Here is a 26,928-nt window from a genome sequence, read left to right on the forward strand (position 1 = left end):
TTTATTTTCGGGTACTATGGGACAGCGTTAATAAAAGGTAACAATACGATACAAAAGGATATAGCACAGTGGTTCTTGGGGGTGATTTTGCCCTCTCAGGGGACATTTGGCAACGTCTGGAAACATTTTTGGCTATCATGACTCTAGGGTGGGGTTTCCTACTGGCAACTAGTGAGTAGACATCAGGGATCTACTCAACATCCTACAATACATAGGACAGCCCCCTGTGCCCGCAATAAAGAACTACCTGCCTCCAAATGTCCACAATGCAGAAATCGAGAAAACCTGGCATAGCGTAAGTTGGGTCTGCTGTTAGGCCCAAATTACACACAATCTCCTCAAAATGATGGTGTCAGAAGACATTAACACTCATATGAGTTTTGTTTATCATCAAAGGCATGCACCATGCACTATATACGCTTATGCTTGCTATGCATGATAATGTATATTATAGATGTATTATTCTGTATATTATGGAAATAAATAAGCAGAATCATAGAAGTTATTTAGAACTAGCATTAAGAAGCACAAACAACACAAACCAATTTAAAAGAGGCACACAAAAAAAGCCTCAATACAATAGAATCTTGATCAACTGGAGAACAACTCACCGAAAGCATTAACTAAAGAGATTTCCTTCCCACCAGAAGTATACGTCTCCACATTTAGAAAAAAAAAAAGATGCAAAAGGCAAACTGAAAAACCAACCATCTAATATCTGTGATTTATTCAGAAAGGTCATTCTTTTGAGCTAAATTGCATCTTTACAAACAGACTTGATTTTTCCCATGAAATAAAATTGATTGAAATACTTTTGGTTTTGGTCTATACCACATTGTTTTATTATGTCCTTGAAACTAATCTCTAATTGCAGCATCTCTTTAACCTCATCCAACTGTAAACTTACCAAGGCCCAGTGAGCCAACAAGAAGTGATGCAAGGCTGCTCACAATATGGCCTGCAGACAATTCTTGTAAACGTGCAGGTTTCTGGGCTCTAAGGAAGATTTAGGGAACTAGGGTCACAAGGAATGGGGCCCAAGTACCTTCATCATAAACCAGAATCCTCGGGTGATTCTTACCTTTGCACAATAAAGATTGAGGCCCACTGGTATGGTAGTAAAGACTTGGATTCAAATAGCTATGAGCTCTTTGGCAAGATTCAGAACATCTCCAAGCCTCAGTTTTCTCACCAATAAGATGGAGCAAAGAAAAAGACTTAACTCCCAGGTTTGTAATGATGGTATGAGACAATGCAAGTGAATTTCTTGCAGAGTGCTTATTAGCGCCCAGCAAGCCCTAAATATGTGGTAAAGTTATAATTAATTTTAATCATCATTCCTCTAAATTTGCGTCCCCTTTTTAAACCTGGCAGTTTTAGTGACACCAAAAACTCTTAAGAAATGTGTGTTGAATTCATGAATAAATGGTTCCACTATGTGTAAGATGCCTTTTCTACGTGTTTACAAGCCAGGCAGCTGGATTATGGTTCCATATAGGTGAGACGCAGAAGCAAAGACCAGATCAGTAAGCTAAGGTCTGCAAAATGGCATGCCATTTAGATAAACCATGCCAGGGGCTGAATTTCTTTTGTTTTCTACTGTGGCCAGCTGTCATTTATTAATAATTAATAATTGCTGAAGCATGGCATAAGTTTAAATACCAGGCTCACAACCAACATTTCTGAAAAGGGCTGCCTAGTTCTTTATAATTCCAAAATAAACACATCTCCAATGACAAGGAACTCCCTTCCTCATGAGCTTCCGGGCAAAGCCGAGGGTATCTGCATAGCTGTCACACCCCTGTTTGGACTCTTAAAAGAGGTTATTCCTTTATGAACTCAACAAAATAACATTTGCTAATTCTTCTCTTGATTCTTCAAGCACTCCTTCTCAACAGATCTTTAGGAAGATTTAATACTTCTATATTGTATATGATTTTTGTTTTATTTATCTATTCTGGTCCTTTTTTTAAAAGCAGAAATTTTAGAAAAGTCTGAACGTTTGGTTGGTATAGCAGTGCATTTTAACCTTTTGCCTTAGTATATTCGCTATCGATTGCTACATAAGGGGTACCAAAATATGTTAGAGTAACATGATGGAAAAATGCGCCTCACTCATTCAACAAATATTTAATCGGCACCTTCTATAGGCCAGGCACTATTCTACGTACCGTGGATTCATTGGTGAACAAAACAAAGAGCCCTACCCTCATGGAGTGTCTAGGCCAGTAGAGGAAACTGATAAGAAACAAACATAATAAATGAGTAAATTACACAGCAAGTTACAAGGTGATAAGGCCTAGAGAAAAAGAGAAGGTAGAGGAGTGTGAGGGGAATCAGGAGTGCTGGGAGGGTTTCCAGGGCAACCTTGCCGCGAATGTGATATTTGAACAAACTCTTATGGAGGTGAGGTAATGAGGCAGATTTCAGGAGATGAGCATCCCAGGCAGGGGTGAGTTGACACGGGGGCAGCTTGGGGCAGTGGCTAAAAGCAAAGGTTGGCAAGCTAGGCTGCCTGGGCTTGAATCCCAGTTCTGCCACTTTCCAGCCATGTGGCTTTTAGCAAGCTTATTTTCTCTCCCCATGCTTTGTTTTCCTAATCTATGAAATGGGGATGATGACAAGCCAGGGCTTGGTAAACTACTGCCTGTGAGCCAAATCCCATCTACTGATTGTTTTTGTAAATAAAGTTTTATTGGCATATTGCCACAAACATTTCTTTAGGTATTGTCTATGACTGCTTTCATGCTACAGTGGAGGAGTTGAGTGGTTGTAACAGAGACTGTCTGGCCTGTAAAGGTGAAAATATTTACTATCTGGCTCTTTATAGAAAAAGTTTGCTGACCCCTGTACTAGACTAAAAGTAAAGGCACATCTATGATTAGGATTTGTCTTTGGGATCAACATTTTCCTCCTCTCCTAAGATTTTGTTTCTCTGGGCAACATCCCAAAGAACCTGTAAAGAGATCATATGACACAGTAAGACTTGGGGATATTGTAAAGTATGTAAAAGCTAGGGTGAAATAGAAGTGGTTATCTGCAAATGGCCTATTTATCTGGATTATTGATAAACCAAAGTAGAAATGAACATTGTCAAACCCAGTGCTGTGCTACCACCACTCAAAAACCAAAAAACAACACCAAAAAAACCCAAACATCATTCGTCACACACATCTTGTTTCCAGTGGAAAGAACCTTTCCAATGGTTGGCATAGAGGGGAAAACAGCCACATATTCGAAGTTCCCAAAGGCAAAAACGTCAGAACAAAAGGCAAATTTCATTTCTGTGTATCCCTAGTTGAATTGTGGACTTGTCTACCAGCCACCAATTTAATTTTGAGTTTTAAGCTTCACTCGACTCTTGGATGGGCAAGAGGTAAAAGAGCCTGCACAGATCCCAAGAGTGTGGAAAATGGAAACAGTTACAAGAATTAGAAACTTCTCAATGACAGCTCTAGCAGCTGATAGTTTTGCTTGTCTTTCTATAATTAAACTTAGTTCACTGAAATTAGAACGACAGACCTCCAGAGACGGACTGGACCTTGGAGATATTGCTAACTACTCTGCTAGCTACTGTTCTAGGTCCTTTATTTATATTAACTCATGTAATTCTTGCAACAACTCTAAGGACTATGTTACCATTATTACCCCCATATTTCAGATGAGGAACTCTTAAGTGACTTGTCAAGATCACACACCTAGTAAATGGCAGAATTAGAATTTGAAGCGTGGCTGCAGGTTCCAGAATCTAGATGGTAACTATCATAGGTATTTCACCACTTCTCCTGATAAGTCAATCCAACCCCTACCTTTACAAAGAAGCAAAGCAAAATCCAAAGAAGTTAGGTGACTCTGCAGTAGCAGAGTGGGATCTGGGTGGTAAGGGTCACATTCTGCCTTTTTCCACCACCGAGTCTTTTCATTCTGAGACATAACCTTATAATAGGGTAAACCAGATGATTTAAAAATCCAGAATCTTAAGGTTTTCCTCTTTTTAAAAGCAGAGCACATTCGGTTTATGATTAGCCTTATCTAATATCTGAGCTGTTCTCCAAAGCCCATATTTATCAGAGCCACGGCAACTAAAATGTTGCCCGAAGTTCAAGAAGTCTAGAGGGGAAGATAAGCCACTTTACCCTTTCAGACCTGAAAAACAGCCTGCGCTGAATCTTTGGAGAAATCAGCCCAGTTCCATTTCATCACGGCATGCTGCTTCCTGGTCCAGGTTGCTCATTTCAAGCTGCTCCAACATTATCATTCAGTCTAAAAATAACGTTCTCATAAATCTCTATTGGCACAGACAGTACTTAGCTGTCACACATCTCAGACACTGATCAATCCACTTTTCTTCCCACATCACAAGACAAATGTGGAACAATCACAACATTTTATCACAGTAATCTGGAAAAGAAATAGAAGTATAGATATTTATATTGCTTACCCATGAATTATATTCAGCTGTGTCTTTGCTGGCCTCTCTAATTTCACTGAACTAAGCTTGTAGTAGGAACTTGAGTCTGCTTGAAAAAAATTATTTTTTTTGGTGAAAAATGCATCCTGAAATGGCAGATTGCAACGAGTGTCTGAGAAATGGCCCAGCTGGCATAGCTGTGACTCCCACGATACCTTTTGTTGCCAGAGACCTCCGCTACCATGAGTCTTGGGGCCAAAAAAATGCAATCTTTTCATCGGACCATTGAGATGTTCCTGTCCCTTCAGAACAGAGGCAGGCTGTGCGGCTGAGTGAGTGAGTGTGTGAGTGTGTGAGTGAGTGTGTGTGTGTGTGTGTGAGAAAGGCAGTGCTAAGGGGGAGGGACAGAAAGAAGGCAAAGAAATTGAAACTGGATTTCCTGCTTTTTATTTTCATAGGACTATACTGAAGAGATATTCTGGAGTTAGAAAAGGATTCCTCTTAAAAAAAAATCCCCTTTTCTGCAGGGATCTACAAATGGTAATTGGATTGTAACTGTGCAAACTGTCCTTATTAGGAATCAACCAAAGAATGACGGAAGCCTCGGGTAAAACCCCTGACAGCATGATAAGGCACATAGGGTGCTTTCTTTGTTTAGGATAAATTCTCAATTCTTAAATTACATTTTAAAAACACTGCCTTCTTCCTTTTTCTAACACTAGAAAAAACCATTAAAAAACAAAACGGTTTCATTCTCCTTTATTCTCAAGTACAACACATGCTCTGAATTTTACGCTCTTTGTGGAACAATAGTCCTTGAGAAATTGTTCATTTCCTGAACAGAGGGTGTGGAAGTCAGAGTGGGTGTAACCACGTGGCCATGTTTAAGAGGGTGCAGGTTGCGGGTGGAGGTGGCGGGGAGATAGCCATGAAGAGCAGAGAGAAAAGGAAAGATTTAAAACATATCCTGACCACTAATTACCTTGATCTCCATGTATTCCACATGGCGCTGAACCAAAACTAACTCAAAAAGACATCTTTGTTTTCCAGTCAATATGAAGTTATAGCCCTCTTGTGGTCTCAAGTGAATTCCAACAAAAGAATCACTGTGATTATAATTGACAAACTGAGAAATGATTTCATGGAAGACCTTACTGACTCAAAATTTAGGGACCCGGTACATTTTTTTACTAGGATTCTGTGAGGTTAATCATCTCTTGATGTAAGCCACACATAGCTTCTGTTGCTGCTGGTATTTAGTAAGAGGAAAGAATTTAAAAACAATAAAATACGTCAGATGGTCTCCTTTACTAGAACAATTACACTTAAAGAGAAATTCAGAGTAAAAATTTATCTGTTACGGCATATACCTTCGCCTCCACTACCCTCAAAACTCAGATGCTGAAAAGAGTCATTGGGGCTTCCCTGGTGGCGCAGTGGTTGGGAGTCCGCCTGCCAATGCAGGGGACACAGGTTCGATCCCTGGTCCGGGAAGGTCCCACATGAATCAGAGCAACGAAGTCTGTGCACCACAACTACTGAGCCCACGCGCCTAGAGCCCGTGCTCTGCAACAAGAGAAGCCACAGCAATGAGAAGCCTGTGCACCACAACGAAAAGTAGACCCCTCTCGCCGCAACTAGAGAAAGGCCCGCAGGCAGCAACGAAGACCCAGTGCTGCCATAAATAAATAAATAAATAAATAAAATTTAAAATAAAGAGTCATCATTCCAGCAGATAATCAATATGGTTCATGTAATCTGGATACTCATTTATGGAATTTAGACCCTCAATTAAAGTTATTTAATATAACATTTCACATGAGATTGATAAAAACCTGGAGACAACACCTCTCAGAGCCACATGTGGTAGTCCCAGGCATGGACCACACCTCTCAATATTCATGCCCTAGTGTCCCCTGCTCTTCAATCCTGACTGGCTCTGTGATCTGCTTTAGCCAATCAAATCGGGCAGAAACGATGGTGAGATAATTCTGGACCTAAGACTTAAGAAGGCCTGACAATTTCTGCTTTTCCATTCTTGGGACCCTTGAACCACCGCGTCATAACCGTGGCTACCGTACTGGAGAGACCATGTGGAGAGGCCCCATGCAGAGTGAGAAGAGCTTAGCTGTCCCAATGTCTCAGCTAAATGCAGCTCCCAGACAACCTCCCAGGTGAGTGAAGCCTTATAAGCGACCACTGTCAAGGCCAGCAGAAGTGTCCAGCTGAGCCCAGGTCAGATTGCAGAAACGTTCGCAAATAAAACGGTGGTTGTTTTAAGCCACCAAGGTTGGGGTGGTTTGGTATGAGGCCGTGAATAACCGAAGCAACATCTTCTTGTGTTGAAGATAGTGGAGCCACAGGATGAAACAGCCTGGGTCCTTGAATCCTTGTTTGGAACACAGCTGCCCCACCAATCGTAGACACTATGAAAATATGAGTGAGTAACAAACTGTATGGTGAGATTTGGGGATGTATGTGATATGGGAGTCAACCTCACCTTCCTTAACTTCTTTTGTACACACAGATCACAGTTCTAAACAGTCTGAATCTGGAGTCCTACCCCTGGAACCTCTCGTGTACTTCTCCCCGCTGAACGACATGGCAGGTCATTCCTTCACTTTCTACGTTTTCACGTGGAAAGAGAGTAGCTGCTCAACCAGATGATAAAATAAAAACTATTCTTTATAAGTCATTTTGCAGAACATGTAGAAAGTCTTTTATGAACAAGAGGATAAATATATGTTTAATGACATCCTCCAGGTTTTAAATAGTATATAGTCAATATTTAGAAATAGGTGATGCTTTTCTCTTTCAGAATTATGACTTAATCTAATAAAATGGCATAGTGAAATTTCATCTAGATCACATTTATTACTGATAAACCTTCTGTTGGTCCAATTACCCTCTTTTGACCGGTACCATAGAATTGGCACTTGAGGTGTTGCTATTTTTTCTGATTGTACATAAAAAAAGTGAAAAAATTGTTAAGGACATTTCAGTCCTTCTGATACCATACAGACTGCGTGAAAATCTGATCTTTTCAGATTTTAATGATCAGACTCTACTTTTGTATTGTTCAGAACTTTCAGAGGTGAGGTGACAAGTAAAAGCACAGAAGGACGATTCTGTATTCTCTCCCCGGCTGTCATTTGCTTCCCTAACCATAGCTATCTGTCCTCTCCCCGCCCCCAGCACTTGACTTTAGTCTAAGTTCTAGTATCCTCCTGCTACTACTGTAACCCACCTGCAGAGAGAGTAACTTTTAGATCTTTTAGATCTAAATACCTACCATCAAAGCCAAGTATTAGGTAACTGGAAACTGTTTCCAAATGCAATAGGTTTAACCCTTAGGCTGTATCACAGCATGCCAGTGACATTTTCTTCAATGAGTCCCTTGGAAGACACGTGTGCAAAGTAAGTAGGACACAGAGCACCCAACAAGAATTGGAAGGCCTCTCTGTAACTGGGAGAAATCTGGTAAATGCATGGAGGGCAGCTGAGTCCCCAAAGCCTTTACGGAACAGAGGCACAGAGATGTGCACAAATAGAGGCAGGGAAGCAGGAGGAAACAAACAGAAAGCTGATGGGCAATCACCTCCGGGAGTAAGGGTTAGGGCACTGGTGTTTGTTTGAAAGAAAGAGAAATACTCATTTTAGGAAACCTCCCAAGTGTCATATCCTTTACAAATAGGAATATGCATGCTAAGTTTTTGGGTAGAGGTGTGACACAATGAAAGGGGTGTTTTAGGAAAGATGAATGATGCAGAGTGGTGCAGAACAGATGGGAAGGGGAGAGCAAGAGGAAGTAAACATTGAGGTCTACAGGGATGCTTTCTTTATGAGAGTCCCTCAGTTTGTCCAATAAATCTGGATCCCCAGAGAGTCAGATCCAGTATTATACTTGGAGAAATACCTTCAGGGGTATAGTGAGATGTTCGTATCTCACTTTATGTGTTGGGGAGGGTAGACCTAGAAAAGATCATTTTCTTCTGATTCTCATAGAGATATATGGGTGTGACGTCACTGGTTTCAATAGGATGCAGAGGATGGCACTTCTTGTGTAGACTGCTCCTTCTACCCACATTGCCAGGAAAGCTGCTATAAGGATGGATGCTGCAGGTTTCACCCAAGAAGGACACTCAGATGAGAGGACACTCCTTATGGGTAAGATGTCAGGTAAACTCTCTGAAGAGCAGGTAATTTATTCAGATATGAGCAGATTCACTGCTCATTAAATAAGAAATGGATTTTGGAACAAGATTATCTAAAAGGTACAGGGATGCTGAAGAAATGTTACCCCAAACTGGAGAACTCAACCCCAAATTAGATATTTACAAATAAGCAGAAAGTAAAGCAAACCTTAAGCAAAGATGAATATCATATTTAGAAGACGGAAAAATCTGTACTGAAAACTCTTAGGCAAAACAAAATAGGCAACAATAACAAAAAACACCAAAGTGAATTCCTTTCCACTTTCTCATTTCAATGCTACATTTGACAACGTTTTGTTTCATCAATTGCACTTAACAGTTTGCAAAAGTCTCCTCTCATTGAGGTTCCTCTCTAATAGGAAAGGAAAACAACTTCCTAAAACTTACATTAGACTTAATCCACTTATTACCTTAACTAATTAATTTTGAGTATCACCAAATGCATAAACATCAGTCACCTCTAATCTATTGCCCAAGATGTGAGATGTTGACGATAAAACTTTCAGCTTCAGTTTAAGATAATTTATCCTATTAAACTCCTTCAACAGGTAGTTCAAAATCGGCATGAATTGTTGTAATACTTCAACCCAAGTGGGAAAGGGCAACTTACACATTTTCAATCGAAGGTTGGTAGTTAACTCACCTAAATCTTTACTCGTATAGCAAATGAGCAAGCAAGCTGTTTTAAATAAAAGTATATGCCTCTACATTACTTGACTGCAGAAAAAAACGTCTAGTTTTAATAATATCCTTGGAATAGTTGCTTCAAAAGCAAAATCAGTTCAGATGCAGGGGGTGATAAATTTTAGAACAAACTCTACAAGGACCAGCCGTTCTCTATCCTGGTTGTGCATTAGAATTACTCAGTGCATACCTCAGTTAAAAAAAGAAAAGAATTACTTGGTGTGGTTTTCAAAAATACTCATGCCCGTGACCCCCTCCAGACCAACGAGGTCCAATAGACCTTTCTGCGATTATGGAAATTTTTGTACAGTCTGATACGCTGGCCACCAGCCACCCATGCTAATGAGCACTTGAGATGGGGCTAGCGAAACAGAGTCATTGAATTTTTCATTTTATTTAATCTTCATTGATTTAAATGTAAGTAGCCACTGTGGCTACTGGCTATTGTACTGGACAGTGCAGCTATAGACCAAACCAGTAAGACTCTTCAGGGTTGGGGCTTAGGCATTGGCAGGTTTACAAAGCTCTCCAGGGGATTCTAATATGCAGTCCAGGATGAGAACCACTGTAATGACCTGGGATTAAGGAAATCATCAGGGGTGGCAAATTCCTTGCACTTTTTCCATAAGGCATTACTTTTCTCCAAATTCCACTAAGCATGTGCCACGCACCTTTGCCTCTCTCGCTCCTGTCTCCATTCCTCCCTTCTCACATCCCACCATACTCCCACGTGAAAGGTGCACTGTCTATCTATTCCTCTATTTACTGACCCTGCCAGATTTCTCTGACACCAAGCGTAGATTCTGATCCTTTCCCCTTCTCTTTCAGGGGCAGCAGAAATAAAATCTAATAATTCTACCTATTAAGAATTAAATCCCCTAATTCGTACGCCCATAACTTAAAATTGTTTTTCACTTGCACAGGCTTGATCCAGATGCCACTTTCTATGATTTCTGCCATGGATGTGATGGGGAATATTTCTAACTGTAGCACAGTTAAGCGACCACAGTCTTTGGGACGGAGTGATAAGCGGGTCTCATCTGACCACAGTCTTTGGGACAGTGTGATAAGCGGGTCTCATCTGCTCGTTTGCGGCTGTTTCCTTCAAATGGGATGCGGTGTTACAGCACAGTGGTTGCAGGGCAGTTTCTGTGGTCCTACCACCTGGCTTTGAATTCCAGCTAAGCCCACAACTAGCCATGTGCATATCTAACCATTCTAAGCCTCAGTTACCTGCTCTGTAAAGTGGAGATAAAAAGAGTCCTGTGGGAGATGTAGAGAACAAACTAGCAGTTACCAGTGGGGAGGGGGAACAGAGGAGGGGCAATACAGGGGTAGGGGAGTAAGAGGTACAAACTATTAGGTATAAAATAAGCTACAAGGCTATATTATACAACACGAGGAATATAGCCAATATTTTATAATTAACTGTAAATGGAGTATAACCTTTAAAATTGTGAACCACTATATTGTACACCTGTAACATATAATATTGTACAGCAACTATATTTTAATTAAAAAAATAGCCCTGTGGGGAGGATGGAGCGATGCATGTAATATGCATGATGAATGAGACATGTGCTACACACACATTCCCCTAGACCCAGATTTTGACACACACACCCCCGCCCCTGCAAAACACACACACAATTTTGTGGTGAGTAAAGCACATAGCAGGATAAACTTTTGGGAGGAAGTCATGGAATTCATAAAAACGTGTTCCAAGCAATGATTAATTAATGTGGCAATATGAAGACAATTTGGAAAATGGCTACAAGGAAAAGTAATATGATACTGTGATTTTTAAAAAATATTGAACCTATTTATTCTAATGAGTCTTCATTTTGATTGACTTCCATACCACCAGTTAATATTAATGGGACAAGGAAGTGTGTGCTAATAAACGTAGATAAACACTTTATTCATAAGAATGGTAAGACTCAGAATTCCAGGGGATTTAGATAGGTGAGGAATAACTAACATTTCTTGTGGATGTAAATATGTACCCATCATTATTCCTAGCCCTAATTATGTACTCCCTGCTTTAATCATTAAACAATTTTATGAGGCAAGGTATCTTAATATGTACCCATTTCACAGATAAAGAAAGAAATTAAGCACTAGGAGATAACCTGTACAAGGAGACAGATTGTAAGTGACAGAGCTGGGATTCAAACTCATGGGCCTTAACCCCAGAGTGTGGGGTCTTAGCCTTACCTCCCTATGAGTACCAAACCTTTCTCTCAAGGTATGGCGGGGGATGACTCAAAGAGTACATCAGAACGACTGTGTAAGGTGACTCTAGGCTCATCTCAAATCCTCTCTCATTTAGTTTTCTTACAAAATAAAATTCTGAAGTTTCTAAATTATCCATTATCAATAAGAAATTACTTCTAATATCGATTGAGGCATGACTTGACCTTGAGGTGGCAACTGTTGATCTAGAGCACAGGTGGACAGACTACAGCCCTGGCCATATCCAGCCCCTGCTTGTTTTTGTAAACTAGAGCCCAGCCAAGGCCCATTCATTTCCACCTTGTCTAGGGCTGTGTCCTGATACAATGGCAGAGTTGAGTGGTTGCACTAGAGACGTATGACTCCCAACGCCTATAATATTTATGACCTGGCTCTTCACAGAAAAAGTCTGTTGATCCTGTTCTGGACCCACCGAAAAGAAATCACCAGACGTGTGGCACAGGAAATGACAGAGTTTCAAAGGAACCACACCTTTTTACAACTACCATTGCAACATGTACATATGTATGAGCAGATGAGTCTATAGAGATTGCTCAATAGCATATGTTTCCTTTATGTTGTTTTTGAGGCACCAAGTGACCTAGACACTTGAGATATGTAGGGAATAACTTGTGATGTCTCACTATGGAGGGAAGAGGAGGATTGGGAATGTTTAAAGGTCAGATATTTTCCCAGAAAACTCTAGCTTCATAGGACACCTCCCTCCTCTGTAACCATCACACTCACCACCCTACCCGTCACATTGCAGCTAGTTTCTTGACTTATTTAATAACATTGTAAATCTATTTGATTCTTTACATTTGCGCCATTTCACTCTCGCTAGATTGTACATAGACACAGCACTTAGAAGAAATAGCACTTACATTTTGTGCTTTTGCGTATTTGTTGGTTGAAAGAAAGCTTTTGGGAAAGTACACCTCTGAGTTTATACTGAAAACCATTTGTGTCCATTAGCGTGGAAACAACAAGACCAGCTGGTAATATTTATATTTAGGACATTTGTTCCAAAGTAGTTAAAATCACTTCCAGTAAAAATGAAAAAAATCTTGCTTCCTGGCTTTTACTATTAAGTGTCAAAACATGTAAAAGGGGCAACTGAACAGAGAGAAGCTAATTTGCAGGATGACACAAAATGCCAGGTATGACATAAACAAACCATCTGCACTTACTGGCACAGAGCTGATGTTTTAGTTGCCATTTTTCAGACTTTTTTTCCCCCAGAAATATTTTCTCTTCAATATACTACGCTTAAAATGATAACTTAAAAAGTGTTTCACAGACCTGGCTAAATAGTTTTGCTTTGATATAAGGAAAATAACGCTTCCTTTGAGCAATGAAACGTACAGAAAATGAAGTTTAAAAAAGTAAATTATAGTAAATTACTCAGGCTTGGAGAGTTATAACTAATGGGTGCATTTTTAATAGACTTGATTTCTTAGAACAGTTTCAGTTTCCTAGCAAACTTGAGTAGAAGGTTCAGAGATCTCCCATATACCTCCTGCCCCTACTCATGTATAGCCTCTCCCATTACCAACATCCCCACTAGAGTGGCACATTTGTTACAATGGATAAACCTACACTGACATATTATAATCATCCTAAGTCCATCGTTTACATCAGGATTCACACTTGGTGTTGTATGTTCTACTGGTCTGAACAAATGTGTAATTGCATGTATTCACAATTATAGTGTCGTACAGAGTAGTTTCACTGCCCTAAAAATCCTCTGTGCTCTACCTATTCATCTCTCTCTTCCCCCAACCCCTGGCAACCACTGATCTTTTCATTGTCTCCATAGTTTTGCCTTTTCCAGAATGTCATCTAGTTGGAATCATGCAGTACACAGTCTTTCCAGATTGGCTTCTTTTATTATGCATTGAAGTTTCCTTCATGTGTTTTCACAGCTTGATAGTGCATTTCTTTTAGTGCTAATAGTCTGTTATCTGGATGCACCACTGTTTATTTATCCATTCAATGACTGAAGGACATCTTGGTTGCTTCCAAGCTTTGGCAATTATGAATAAACATCCATGTGCAGGTTCTTGTGTGGCTATAAGTTTTCAACTCCTTTGGGTAAATACCAAGGAAGGTGATTGCTGGATTGTATAGTAAGAGTATATTTAGTTTTGTAGAAACTGCCAAGCTGTCCTCGCCAATAATGTATGAGAGTTCTTGTTGCTCCACATCCTCATCAGCACTTGGTGTTGTCACTTTCTGGATTTGGGCCACTACAGTAGGTGTGTAGTGGTATCTCTTTGTTGTTTTAACTTCTATTTCCCTGGTCACATATTATGTGGAGCATCTTTTCACGTGCTTATTTGCCATCTGTATATCTTCTTTGGTAGAGTGTCTGTTATGGTCTTTGGCTATTTTTTAATAGGGTTGTTTGTTTTCTTATTGTTGTGTCTTAAGAGATCTTTGTATATTTTAGACATCAATCTTTTATCAGATGTGTCTTTTGCAAATATTTTCTCCCAGTCTGTGATTTGTTTTCTCATTCTCTTGACATTGTCTTTCACTGAGCAGAGTTTTTAATTTTAATGAAGTCCAGCTTATCAGTTATTTATTTCATGGATCATGCCTCTGGTGTTACATCACCATACCCAAGGTCATATGGGTTTTCTCCTGTGTTAACCTTCTAGGAGTTTTATAGTTTTGCATTTTACATTTAGGTCTGTGATCCACCTTGAGTTAATTTTTGTGAAGAGTGTAAGGTCTATGTCTAGAGTCAAATTTTTGTTTGTGGATGTCCACTTGTTCCAGCACCATTTGTTGAAGAGACTCTCTTTGCTCCATCGTATGGCCTTTGCTCTCGTGGCAAAGATCAGTTGACTGTATTTATGTGGGCCTATTTCTGGGCTCTCTATTCTGTTCCATTGATCTATTTGCCTGTTCTCTTGCCAATACCACACTGTCTTGATGACTGTCATTTTATACTAAGTCATGAAGTCAGATAGTGTTAGTCCTCCAACTTTGTTCTTCTCTTTCAATATTGTGTTGGCTATTCTGGATCTTTTGCCTTCTCACAGAAACTTTAGAATTAGTTTGACAATATCCACAAAATAACTTGCTGGGATTTTGATTGGGATTCCCCTGAATCTGTAGATCAAGTTGAGAAGAACTGACATCTTCACAATAGTGAGTCTTCCTATCCATGAACATGTGCTATCTCTCCATTTATTTAGTTCTTCCTTGTTTTTATTCATCAAAGGTTTGTAGTTTCCCTCACATAGATGGTGTACAAATTTGGTTACATTTATACCTAAGTATTTCATTTTGGGGGGTGCTAATATAAATGGTATTGTGGTATTAATTTCAAATTCTACTTGTTTATTGTTGGTATATAGAAAAGCGACTTTGTATATTAACCTTGTGTCCTACAACCTTGCTATAATTGCTTATTAGTTCCAGGTTTTTTGTCGATTATTTTATTTATTTATTTATTTTTAATTTTATTTATTCATTTTTGGCTGCACTGGGTCTTGCGTGGGCTTTCTCTAGTTGCGGTGAGCGGGGGCTACTCTTTGTTGTGGTGCGCGGGCTTCTCACTGCAGTGGCTTCTGTTGTTGTGGAGCATGGGCTGTAGGCGCACGGGCTTCAGTAGTTGTGGCACGTGGGCTCAGTAGTTGTGGCTCACGGGCTCTAGAGCGCAGGCTCAGTAGTTATGGCGCACAGGCTTAGTTGCTCCATGGCATGTGGGATCTTCCCGGACCAGGGCTCGAACCCGTGTCCCCTGGATTGGCAGGCAGATTCTTAACCACTGTGCCACCAAGGAAGACCTTTTCGATTATTTTAGATCTTCTGCATAGATGATCACAACATCTGTGAACCTGGTAGAGATCCAAGAGGTAAAACTTGCAAAAGTGTGGAGGCCTCCTGATGACTGGGTTTCCCTGGAGTTTTTAACTCTGAGAGTGGTCCACACTGAGTCTCTAGCAATTCATCAATTACAGTTCAGGTTTCCCTACCCCAGCACTGGTTCCCTTGGAGACTGCTGCTCCAATAAGTTGTGATTCTCTGTATTCATCTGTTGGTTTCTCCAGTTTTTGGAGGCATCAGTGTGTGCTGTGACCTCCCTTCTCTAATGGATCTAAGCAGAGTTGTTAATTTTTCAGTTTGTTCAGACTTGTACTTGTTAGGTGGAGTGGTGTCTTCCAAGCTTCTTAAATGCCAGACCAGATACCCAAAGTTCTGATGCAAATTTCTAAAGATAATATTTACATACCATAGAATTTACCATTTTATAGTAAATGATTCAGTATTTTTTTTAGATATATGCAGATATATGCAACCATTACCATTATCTAATTCCAGAATATTTTAATCACCCCCAGAAGAAACTCTACTAGCAATCACTCTCCATTCCCCTCTCACCTCCAGCCCTGACCACCACTAACCTACTCTATGTCTCTATAGATTTGCCTATCTTTGACTTTTAATATAAGTGGAATTATACAAAATGTGGCCTTTTGTTTCTGGTTTCTTTCTCTTAGCATGTTTTCAGGGTTCATCAATATTGTAGCATGCATTAGTACTTCATTCCTTCTTATGGCTGAATAACATTCACTGTATGGATATACCAACTTTTGTTTATCCATTCATCAGTTGATGGATATTTGGGTTGTTTCCACTTTTTGGCCATTTTGAATAAAGCTGCTGTGAATTTTCATGTGAACACGTTTTCAGTTCTCTTGAGTTTACGCCTAGTAGTGGAATTGCTGGATCATATGATAACTCTACAAATAGCCAAACAAAGCCAACAACAAAAACTTAAACAACGTGAGTTTGAACACCAAGATTTTAAAATAATTTTAGTGCAAAACTCATTTTCCACTTCATTCCTTTCATGTGAGATAAAATATCAAGTACAAGCAAACCCATACAATGCTTCCACTTCATATAGATTGGCTTTTGGAGCTTTTACCAAGCAGTGAGAAGGAATACAATTCTTCAGTTTCTTTTCTCTTCACAAGCTGATGATCATGAGAGGCTTGAAAAATTTAAACATTTGGAGTGTTCATTTTTTTAGAAACTGAGCCAGGTAATGGCTCTACCAAAAAGAGCAAGTAAACTCTCTTAATCCCTTTATGTTCATATTTTAATTCCAATGACTAAGTGTTGATATCTAGCCTGGCAATTTTACATGTTAAAATAAAGTACAGTTCAGATCCCAGTTCCTTTCAAGGAGATATTCTTGTCTATATAAGGAGAGAAGCTAAAAACAAAATGCTGCACAGAACAGTTCAGTAGCCTTGTTTTAATTACTCTTGTGTTCTTTGATTTTATTGCTCTTCAGGTGAGGAAAAGCCAGAAGAGCTTAATACCTCCTGCAAGATAGTCATTCCATACTGCAATGCTTAATAGGGTCAGAAGCAAATAAACAAGAAAGATAATCACCCTAGCTTCTTTCTGGCTCTACAGAATAGACCCTCACAGTCTCCACTGTCGAAAAATGGAGAAGGGCTTCCCTGGTGGCGCAGTGATTAAGAATCTGCCTGCCAATGCAGGGGACACGGGTTCAATCCCTGGCCCGGGAAGATCCCACATGCCGCAGAGCAACTAAGCCCATGTGCCACAACTACTGAGCCCACGTGCCACAACTACTGAATCCCGCATGCCTAGAGCCCGTGCTCTGCAACAAGAGAAGCCACCGCAATGAGAAGCCTGTGCACCGCAACGAAGAGTAGCTCCCACTCGCCGCAACTAGAGAAAGCCCGCGCACAGCAATGAAGATCCAACACAGCCAAAAAGAAAAGAAAAAAGAAAAAAAAAAGAAAAATGGAGAAGCCACTGAGACAGATAATGTGGTTGGCAGAATAATGGCCCCCCCAAAGATGTTCGCACCCTAATCCCTGAAACCTGGAAGTAAAGTTGACCCTTGAACAACACGGGTTTGAACTGTGTGGGTCCACTTATGTGCAGTTTTCCCCCCCAGTAGTAAATACTACAGTACTACACGTTCTGCGGTTGGTTGAGTTTGCGGATACGGAAGCGTATATGCGGAGGAACCCCGTTTACTGAGGGCCACCGTAAGTTACATGCTAAATTTCAACTGCGCGGGTGGGGGGGTGTTGGTGCCCCTAACGACACCCCCCCTTGCGTTGTTCAAGGTTCAACTGTATGTTGCCTTACATGGCAAAAGGGACTTTGTGGATGTAATTAAATTAATGACTTTGAGATGTGGAGAGTCCCCTGGATTACCCATGTGGGCCCAATAAAAACATATGGGCCCTTGAAATAGGAGCACCTTTTTCAGCAAAGTTCAGAGAGGCAAATATGACTATGGAAAATTGGTCGGAGAGATGCAATATTCCTGGCTTTGAAGTTGGAGACAGGGTGCCATGAGCCTAGGAATGTGGGTGGCTCCTAAAAGCTAGAAAAAGCAAAGAAGTGGATTCTTCCCTAGAGCCCCCAGAAGGAATTCAGCCCTCCTGACACTTTGATTTTGGTCCAGTGAGACCTGTGTCAGGTTTCTAACCTACAGAGCTGTAAGATAATGTGTGTACTGTTTTTTTTTGTTTTTTTAAAACATCTTTATTGAAGTATAATTGCCTTACAATAGTGTGTTAGCTTCTGCTTTATAACAAAGTGAATCAGTTATACATATACAATATGTTCCCATTTCTCTTCCCTCTTGCATCTCCCTCCCTCCCACCCTCCCCATCCCACCCCTCTGGGTGGTCACAAAGCACCGAGCTGATCTCCCTGTGCTATGCAGCTGCTTCCCACTAGTTATCTATTTTACATTTGGTAGTGTATATATGTCCATGACACTCTCTTACCCTGTCACATCTCACCCCACCCCCTCCCCATATCCTCAAGTCCATTCTCTAGTAGGTCTGTGTCTTTATTCTCGTCTTGCCACTAGGTTCTTCATGGCCTTTTTTTTTTTTTCCCTTAGATTCCGTATATATGTGTTAGCATACTGTATTTGTTTTTCTCTTTCTGACTTACTTCACTCTGTATGACAGACTCTAACTCCATCCACCTCATTACAAATACCTCCATTTCATTTCTTTTTATGGCTGAGTAATATTCCATTGTATATATGTGCCACATCTTTGTGTACTGTTTTAAGCCATTAAGTTTGTGGTAATTTGACACAGCAGCAATAGAAAATGAACACAGAGGGAATCAAAATTTCTATGCCTACAAGGGACTCATAACTATTTAATGCAGGATTTTCCAAACTGTTCCATGATCAAGTAAGTCTGAGAAAGTTGTTCATGTGAGCCCCATCTTAAAGAATCACAATAACTATAACTAAGGAAAACTTGAGAAGTCCTGCAGAGGGAACATTGTAACTCAGAGTATCTTCTAGATACATTTGCTATAATCTCACCTCCTTTTCTTTTTTTCTTTTCAGAACATGTCTTCACACCCCTCAGATTCCTCAGAACACAGTTGGGAAACGCTGAACTAATCCCACCTGCTCAGTTGAGAACCTGAGACCCAAAGGGAAGAAGTGACTTGCCAAGATGGCACTTTGGCAACACAAAGACACAGCCCTGGCCTCACACTCATCTAGAACCCTGTCCAGAATGCCACTCTGTCCAACTGACAAGAAGACAACATTTCCTGGCACCCAGGTTTATCTAAGTTAGCCCTCTGGTGGGAGAAGATGTTATGAGGAGAGAATCGCCACAACAAAGCTCACGACATAAAATTCTCTACTCAATAATATCAAAAACAATATGGCTATTTTAGCACTGAACTTATTTTATTGTTTAAAATAAGTGTTCAACAAACTATTGAAAATTTACTAATTTCATATTAACAAGAAGAACACGATAAAATATATACTTTCCCACGGTGATTGAGCACGTTCCTAAAAACGCCCAATTCTGCTGCCAAAGTCCATTTTCCACAAATTCTGGTTTCCATAAATGCTAATTTGAGAAGGAACGGAGGTACAACCAAATGCTGCTGTTTTCCTTCGTAGCACTTAAATAATGCTTTCTCTACATTTCCCACTGCCTGTTCCAAGAACACTGTCCTTTGATGTCTTTCAGATATATATTATCCACATCCTTTTTCAGAAACTGAATACTTGTTTCCACCAGCTCGGTTTTTAAATAATAATAATAGTAATAATAATAAAGATTACAACTAATAAAGCTAACAACTTGGAATACTTATTTTCTGCCAAAGACCGTGCTACGTGCTTCACGTGAAGAACCTCATTGAATCTTTACAACAACGGATTAAAGTAAGCATTACCACTAACATCTCTATTTTACAGATGAGCCAACTGAGGCACAGAGAATTTGGGTACTCTGCCCAAGGTCACACAACAGGAAGTGGTGGAGCCAGAATCTGAGCATAATTTGATTTAGAGCCAGGGCCCTCTGTAAGCAGTAGCCCAGTGGTCCTCAACTGGGGGTGACTCTACCTCCCAGGGGACATGTGGCAATACTTGGAGACATTTTTGGTTGTCGCAGCTGAGGGGTGGAGTGCTACTGGCATCTAGTGGACAGAGGCTAGGGGTGCTGCTAAACATCCCACAGTGCCCGGGATGGCCCCCCAAACAAAGAATGATCCCACTCTAAGTGTCAACAGCTTCAAGATTAGGAAATAGTGCCCAAGCCGAATGCCTCTCAAGGAGAGGGCATTTTGAATGGGCCAATTGTTGGTAAGATATGTGCTTCTCATTTCCAGGTTAGAATCTCTATCTGGGAAATGAGGTTATCTCAACCGGGGGTGGAGGGCACTTACAGCCATGGGGTCTGTTTGGTGCATCTTCTCATAGCATCCATTTACTCAATAGTTTCAGTTGGCATTTTCGCACTATGCCCTGGCACCCTGGAACTCTAGGTCATTTAAATTTTTGTCCTTCAGTGGACACATGGGAGAGGCAGTAGCCCACTAGGAAGTGTCTGAAAAGGGCCAAAAAGAAGATTTTGGTTTTCATTAGCCTTGCCTCATAGCCCAGAAGACACAACAGCAGTGTCTGTGTCACAGATAATGGCAATAGCAAAGGGACACAGCCACAGTGGGTTGTTTGGGATGTAGTTAAAATAGTTTTGGAGAGCAGTTCTGCATATCTACTCAGAATGTAACTGTGCATCCCATTTGACCCAGCAATTCTACTTCTAAGAATGTATTTTATAGAAATACAGAAGGTGCAAGGTACATTCACAAAGATATTCACCTCACCACCTCTGAGAGCTAAAAAAAAAAAAAAAACAACATAAAAACAACAGAAATGCATGCCTATGTTCACCAAAACGTGCGCAAGAATGTTCATAGCGGCACTATTTGCAACAGCCAAAGACTGTAAACTATGCAAACGTTCATCAAAGTAGAATGGATGAATTGTGGTATACCAACACAATGCAACACTGTGTAGCAATGAGAATGAATAAACAAACTCCAACCACCTACAACAATATGGATGAATTCCACAGACATGTTGAATGAAAGAAGTCTGACACTAAAGAGAACACACTGTATAAAACCATTAATGCAAAGTATAAAAATAGGCAAACCTGTGCTGTGAAAAGACAGATTAGGAGTTACTGTTGGGGAGAAGTGACTGGAAGGGCATTCAAGGGGGGCCCAGGGTGCTGGTCATGTTGTTTCCTCATCTGGCATAGGTGTGTTCACTTTGGGGAAACATTAAGTTGTAAGCTTATGTATGATTGGATGATAGGTGCACTTTTCTACATGTGCATTCTATTCTATATATATATATATACACACACACACATACATGCACATATAAATATCAACAACCTAAGTATCCATCAGTGGGTGACTAGCTACATAAACTACGAAATGGGATATCTACTCAATGGAATTCTATGCAGCCATTAAGAAAAATGAAGTAGCACTCTCTGTATAAACTTGGAAAGATGTCCACTATATATAAAGGTAAACAAGGAAGTGGCAGAACAGCATGATGTCTACTATAATTTTTACAGGAAATATATGTGAGCCTAAGCACAGAAAGAGCAGAAAAAATATTCTCAAATGGTTAATAGTAACTATTGCTTTAGGAGGGGATTCTTAGGGATTTTAACATTCTGCCTAATGTATTTCAATATTGTTTGAATTTATTTACCAACATGTATTATGCTTGTACTCAGAGAAAAAGGACATAGAGAAAATTAAGATGAACAAAATATGCCTTACATTTGAGATCATTATTATTTCATCACTCAGGAAGATGAGGGATTTTGCTGGATGAAGGAAATGATAATGGAATAAACCTAGTGCCTCGCCTGCAGGGTTGCTAATTGAACCCAGTGAGGGTGGTCACGTTGGTTTGTTGCTGGCAGTCTTAACACTTGATTCAAATTAACACTTGTTTGCTGGGCTGCCCCACATTCCAATCTAGTTGTGGTGTGACCACCGCAAACAGGATTTTTGGCCACACAAAGAATGTGTCTACAAAATGGCAAAACAATTGGATTTGTTTGATTAAATGAAGAAAACCATATATTGAGAGGAAGGAAAAATCAACACAGCTACACCCAAAGTAACCTACTCAGATGGGTGGTTCATGAAATGCACTCATTCATTGAATCAACATTTTAGCAGCCTCATGCGGACTCTGTGAGAGATTCTGTTTGAAATGAAATACTCGTGGATAAATCAAGAGACCATGAACAACACCGTTTTTGCCCACCATCAGCAAATGTTTTCTGGGTGCTCGCCGTGGATCTGTCAGCATGCTAAAACTCAGTGGGTCCGATACTCCTATTTTATAATCAATTGCAAATGCTACTGTGTTGAGTGTACTTAATTCCACTCATGGCACTGAATGGAACTTCGCTTAAAAGAAAAAAACCCACTGATTTGGGCAAAGTTGATAGAACTACAACTTTTCATATACAGTAAATGTCTAAGAGACATATATAATAATTCATAAAGTGGAACAGATTGTGTCCCATAGAGTTCAACCCTGGTTGCACATTATATTCAACGGAAACAGAATTTCTAGGGGGTGGTACCTGGACGTAAATATTTGTAAAAGCTCCCCAGGTGATTGAAAAACACAATGACTTGGAGCCATTGCTCAGACCAATTAAATCAGAAGCTAGATGGAATGGGACCCAGACAGGAGTATTATTTAAAAGCTACCCAAGTGGCTCTAAAGTGTAGTCTGCATTGAGACTAATTTCTTCTAAATTTATATTATAAAAGAAGTCAGAGGTGGCCCTTCAAGAAGCATTTTGTAAAGGGACCCAATATTACGTGGTTTCAGCTTGTGCAGTTTTATGAGAAAATTGATCACAAGGTGATATTCTACCATGTTATGGTTTCAGATGTTTCAGCTAATGTGTATATATTAGCTCCCAGTTTCTTAAGTGCTTACTAGGCTTAAACACTACTCCACGTACTTCATTGAGATAATTTCATTTAACCCCCATAACAATTCTATGAAGAACTGACTGGGAACAGATCTTTCCAGATGAACCACCACACAGTTATGGTGGGTTTTTTTCCCAGAAGTTTTGCTTTTACTCAATTTAATGGCTGATCTGTGAGACCCAGACTCTTTCAGATTCTCTACCTATTCCACTTTCTAATGGACGGGGTGGGAGAATAAGTTAAGGAAGAATCTAAATATATGCACTTAAAATCTTAAAAATATCTTTGGATGTTTGTTAAATAAACTTTTAAAATAATTTTAAGTCAGCATGAGTTTAAGGCATTCTGCAATATCCCTGATATAAACAAGAGTTAAAAGCAACATTCTGGAATTGCTATAGTCTATGAGAAATAAGAAAATTCACGTTTTATATTCACAAAGAAACCATTGTACAACAGCAACCTACTCGTAAACACAATTCGAGTTTACCAACTTTAGTCTGATAGCACTGCCATACACACGGCATCAAGTCCTAGGCAGCCAAGGTTACACAGACTAAGGCAGTACGAGAAAACACTTCCTTAAAATTGAGAGCAGGAAGTGGGCTAGTTATTACCTCCATAATTTTAAGATTCCCACTCTGAGCAGGGCAGATCTTGAGAACAAGAACAAACCATAGACACGATTTCCTTCAGCCCATTCATTTATAAACGGGTTACCAGGGAGGAAGAGGGCCTCCTGCACTCACGCATTTCTGAACAGAAAAGAGGTCACGCTTATAAACTGACTTTCTAAAATGTACATATTTCTGAACCCTACATGCTTCCTCTCTTTCTCCCATTCCTTAGACTAATTTACATGAGTAGGATATGATTAAACTGCGATTGCTCGCTTGTTTTCATTAGCCACGGCATAAATCAAATCTTATTCTTCTTTTTGCTGCTCAACGGGTGCTTATAATCTGCAGCATAATTTTTTTTAACATCTTTATTGGAGTATAGTAGCTTTACAATGTTGTGTTAGTTTCTGCTGTATAATGAAGTGAATCAGCTATATGTAAACATATACCCCCATATCCCCTCCCTCTTGCGTCTCCCTCCCACCCTCCCTATCCCACCCCTCTAGGTGGTCACAAAGCACCGAGCTGATCTCCCTGAGCTATGCGGCTGCTTCCCACTAGCTATCTATTTTACATTTGGTAGTGTATGTATGTCCATGCCACTCTCTCACTTTGTCCCAGCTTACCTTCCCCCTCCCCATATCCTCAAGTCCATTCTCTAGTAGGTCTGCGTCTGTATTCCTGTCTTGCCCCTAGGTTCTTCATGACCTTTTTTTTTCCCCTTAGATTCCATATATATGTGTTAGCATACTGTATTTGTTTTTCTCTTTCTGACTTACTTCACTCTGTATGACAGACTCTAGGTCCATCCACCTCACTACAAATAACTCAATTTCGCTTCTTTTTATGGCTGAGTAATACTCCATTGTATATATGTGCCACATCTGCTTTATCCATTCATCTGTTGATGGACACGTAGGTTGCTTCCATGTCCTGGCTAGTGTAAATAGTGCTGCAATGAACATTGTGGTACATGACTCTTGTTGAATTACGGTTTTCTCAGGGTATATGCCCAGTAGTGGGATTGCTGGGTCGTATGGTAGTTCTATTTTTAGTTTTTTAAGGAACCTCCATACTGTTCTCCATAGTGGCTGTATCAATTTACATTCCCACCAACAGTGCAAGAGGGTTCCCTTTTCTCCACACCCTCTCCAGCATTTATTGTTTGTAGATTTTTTGATGATGGCCATTCTGACTGGTGTGAGGTGATACCTCATTGTAGTTTTGATTTGCATTTCTCTAATGATAAGTGATGTAGAGCATCCTTTCATGTGCTTGTTGACAATCTGTATATCTGCTTTGGAGAAATGTCTATTTAGGTCTTCTGTCCATTTTTGGTTCGGGTTGTTTGCTTTTTTGATATTGAGCTGCATGAGCTGCTTGTATATTTTAGAAATTAATCCTTTGACAGTTGCTTCATTTGCAAATATTTTCTCCCATTCTGAGGGTTGTCTTTTGGTCTTGTTTATGGTTTCCATTGCTGTGCTAAAGATTTTAAGTTCCATTAGGTCCCATTTGTTTATTTTTTTTAATTTCCATTTCTCTAGGAGCTGGGTCAAAAAGGATCTTGCTGTGATTTATGTCATAGAGTGTTCTGCCTATGTTTTCCTCTAACAGTTTTATAGTATCTGGCCTTACATTTAGGTCTTTAATCCATTTTGAGTTTATTTTTGTGTATGGTGTTAGGAAGTGTTCTAATTTCATTCTTTTACATGCAGCTGTCCAGTTTTCCCAGCACCACTTATTGAAGAGGCTGTCTTTTCTCCATTGTATAGTCTTGTCTCCTTTAACAAAGATAAGGTGACCATATGTGCGTGGATTTCTCTCTGGGCTTTCTATCCTGTTCCATTGATCTATATTTCTGTTTTTGTGCCAGTACCATACTGTCTTGATTACTGTAGCTTTGAAGTACAGTCTGAAGTCAGGTAGCCTGATTCCTCCAGCTTTGTTTTTCTTTCTCAAGATTGCGTTGGCTATTCGGGGTCTTTTGTGTTTCCATACAAATCGTGAAATTTTTTGTTCTAGTTCTGTGAAAAATGCCATTGGTAGATTGATAGGGATTGCATTTAATCTGTAGATTGATTTGGGTAGTACAGTCATTTTCACAACGCTGATTCTTCCAATCCAAGAACATGGTATATCTCTCCATCTGTTTGTATCATCTTTAATTTCTTTCATCAGTGTCTTATAGTTTTCTGCATACAGGTCTTTTGTCTCCTTAGGCAGGTTTATCTCTAGGTATTTTATTCTCTTTGTTGCAATGGTAAATGGGAGTGTTTCCTTAATTTCTCTTTCAGATTTTTCATCATTAGTGTACAGGAATGCAAGAGATTTCTGTGCATTAATTGTGTATCCTGCTACTTTACCAAATTCATTGATTAGCTCTAGTAGTTTTCTGGTAGCATCTTTAGGATTCTGTATGTATAGTGTCATGTCATCTGCAAACAGTGACAGCTTTACTTCTTCTTTAATGGTTTGGATTCCTTTTATTTCTTTTTCTTCTCTGATCTGATTGCTGTGGCTAAAACTTCCAAAACTATGTTGAATAATAGTGGTGAGAGCGGACAACCTTGTCTTGTTCCTGATCTTAGAGGAAATGGTTTCAGTTTTTCACCATTGAGAACAATGTTGGCTGTGGGTTTGTCATATATGGCCTTTATTAGGTTGAGGCAAGTTCCCTCTATGCCTACTTTCTGGAGGGTTTTTATCAAAAATGGGTGTTGAATTTTGTCGAAACCTTTTTCTGCATCTATTGAGATGATCATATGGTTTTTCTCCTTCAATTTGTTAATATGGTTTATTACATTGATTGATTTGCATATATTGAAGAATCCTTGCATTCCTGGGATAAACCCCACTTGATCAAGGTGTATGAATCTTCTAATGTGCTGTTTGATTCTGTTTGCTAGTATTTTGTTGAGGATTTTTGCATCTATGTTCATCAGTGATATTGGCCTGTAGTTTTCCTTTTTGTTACATCTTTGTCTGGTTTTGGTATCAGGGTGATGGTGGCCTCATAGAATGAGTTTGGAGTGTTCCTCCCTCTGCTATATTTTGGAAGAGTTTGAGAAGGATAGGTGTTAGCTCTTCTCTAAATGTTTGATAGAATTCGCCTGTGAAGCCATCTGGTCCTGGGCTTTTGTTTGTTGGAAGATTTTTAATCATGGTCTCAATTTCAGTGCTTGTGATTGGTCAGTTTATCTTTTCTATTTCTTCCTGGTCCAGTCTCGGAAGGTTGTGCTTTTCTAAGAATTTGTCCATTTCTTCCAGGTTGTCCATTTTATTGGCATAGAGTTGCTTGTACTAATCCCTCATGATCATTTGTATTCCTGCAGTGTCAGTTGTTACTTCTCCTTTTTCATTTCTAATTCTATAGATTTGAGTCTTCTCCCTTTTTATCTTGATGAGTCTGACTAATGGTTTATCA

At 39.8% G+C, this 26,928-nt stretch overlaps 1 protein-coding gene across 9 annotated transcripts in view; it reads right to left on the reverse strand.

The window, feature by feature from the left end:
* The window catches only part of ARHGAP6 (Rho GTPase activating protein 6), a 503,994-nt gene that overhangs the window by 92,662 nt on the left and 384,404 nt on the right, over window positions 1-26,928 (reverse strand). Inside the window, exons 1-2 of one of the 9 annotated variants that reach the window (XM_057538597.1) lie at window positions 4,627-4,694; window positions 4,442-4,517 (exon numbers count right to left, since the gene is read on the reverse strand). The exons of 7 other annotated variants lie outside the window; for them this stretch is intronic. The gene's annotated coding sequence lies outside the window, so the exon portion shown is untranslated. Of the gene's footprint in view, window positions 1-4,441; window positions 4,717-26,928 lie in introns of those variants that run through there. One more of the 9 variants, XM_057538596.1, reaches the window with a different exon arrangement.

Source organism: Balaenoptera acutorostrata, chromosome X, assembly GCF_949987535.1.
Source record: "Balaenoptera acutorostrata chromosome X, mBalAcu1.1, whole genome shotgun sequence".
In the NCBI taxonomy this organism is placed as follows: domain Eukaryota; kingdom Metazoa; phylum Chordata; class Mammalia; order Artiodactyla; family Balaenopteridae; genus Balaenoptera; species Balaenoptera acutorostrata.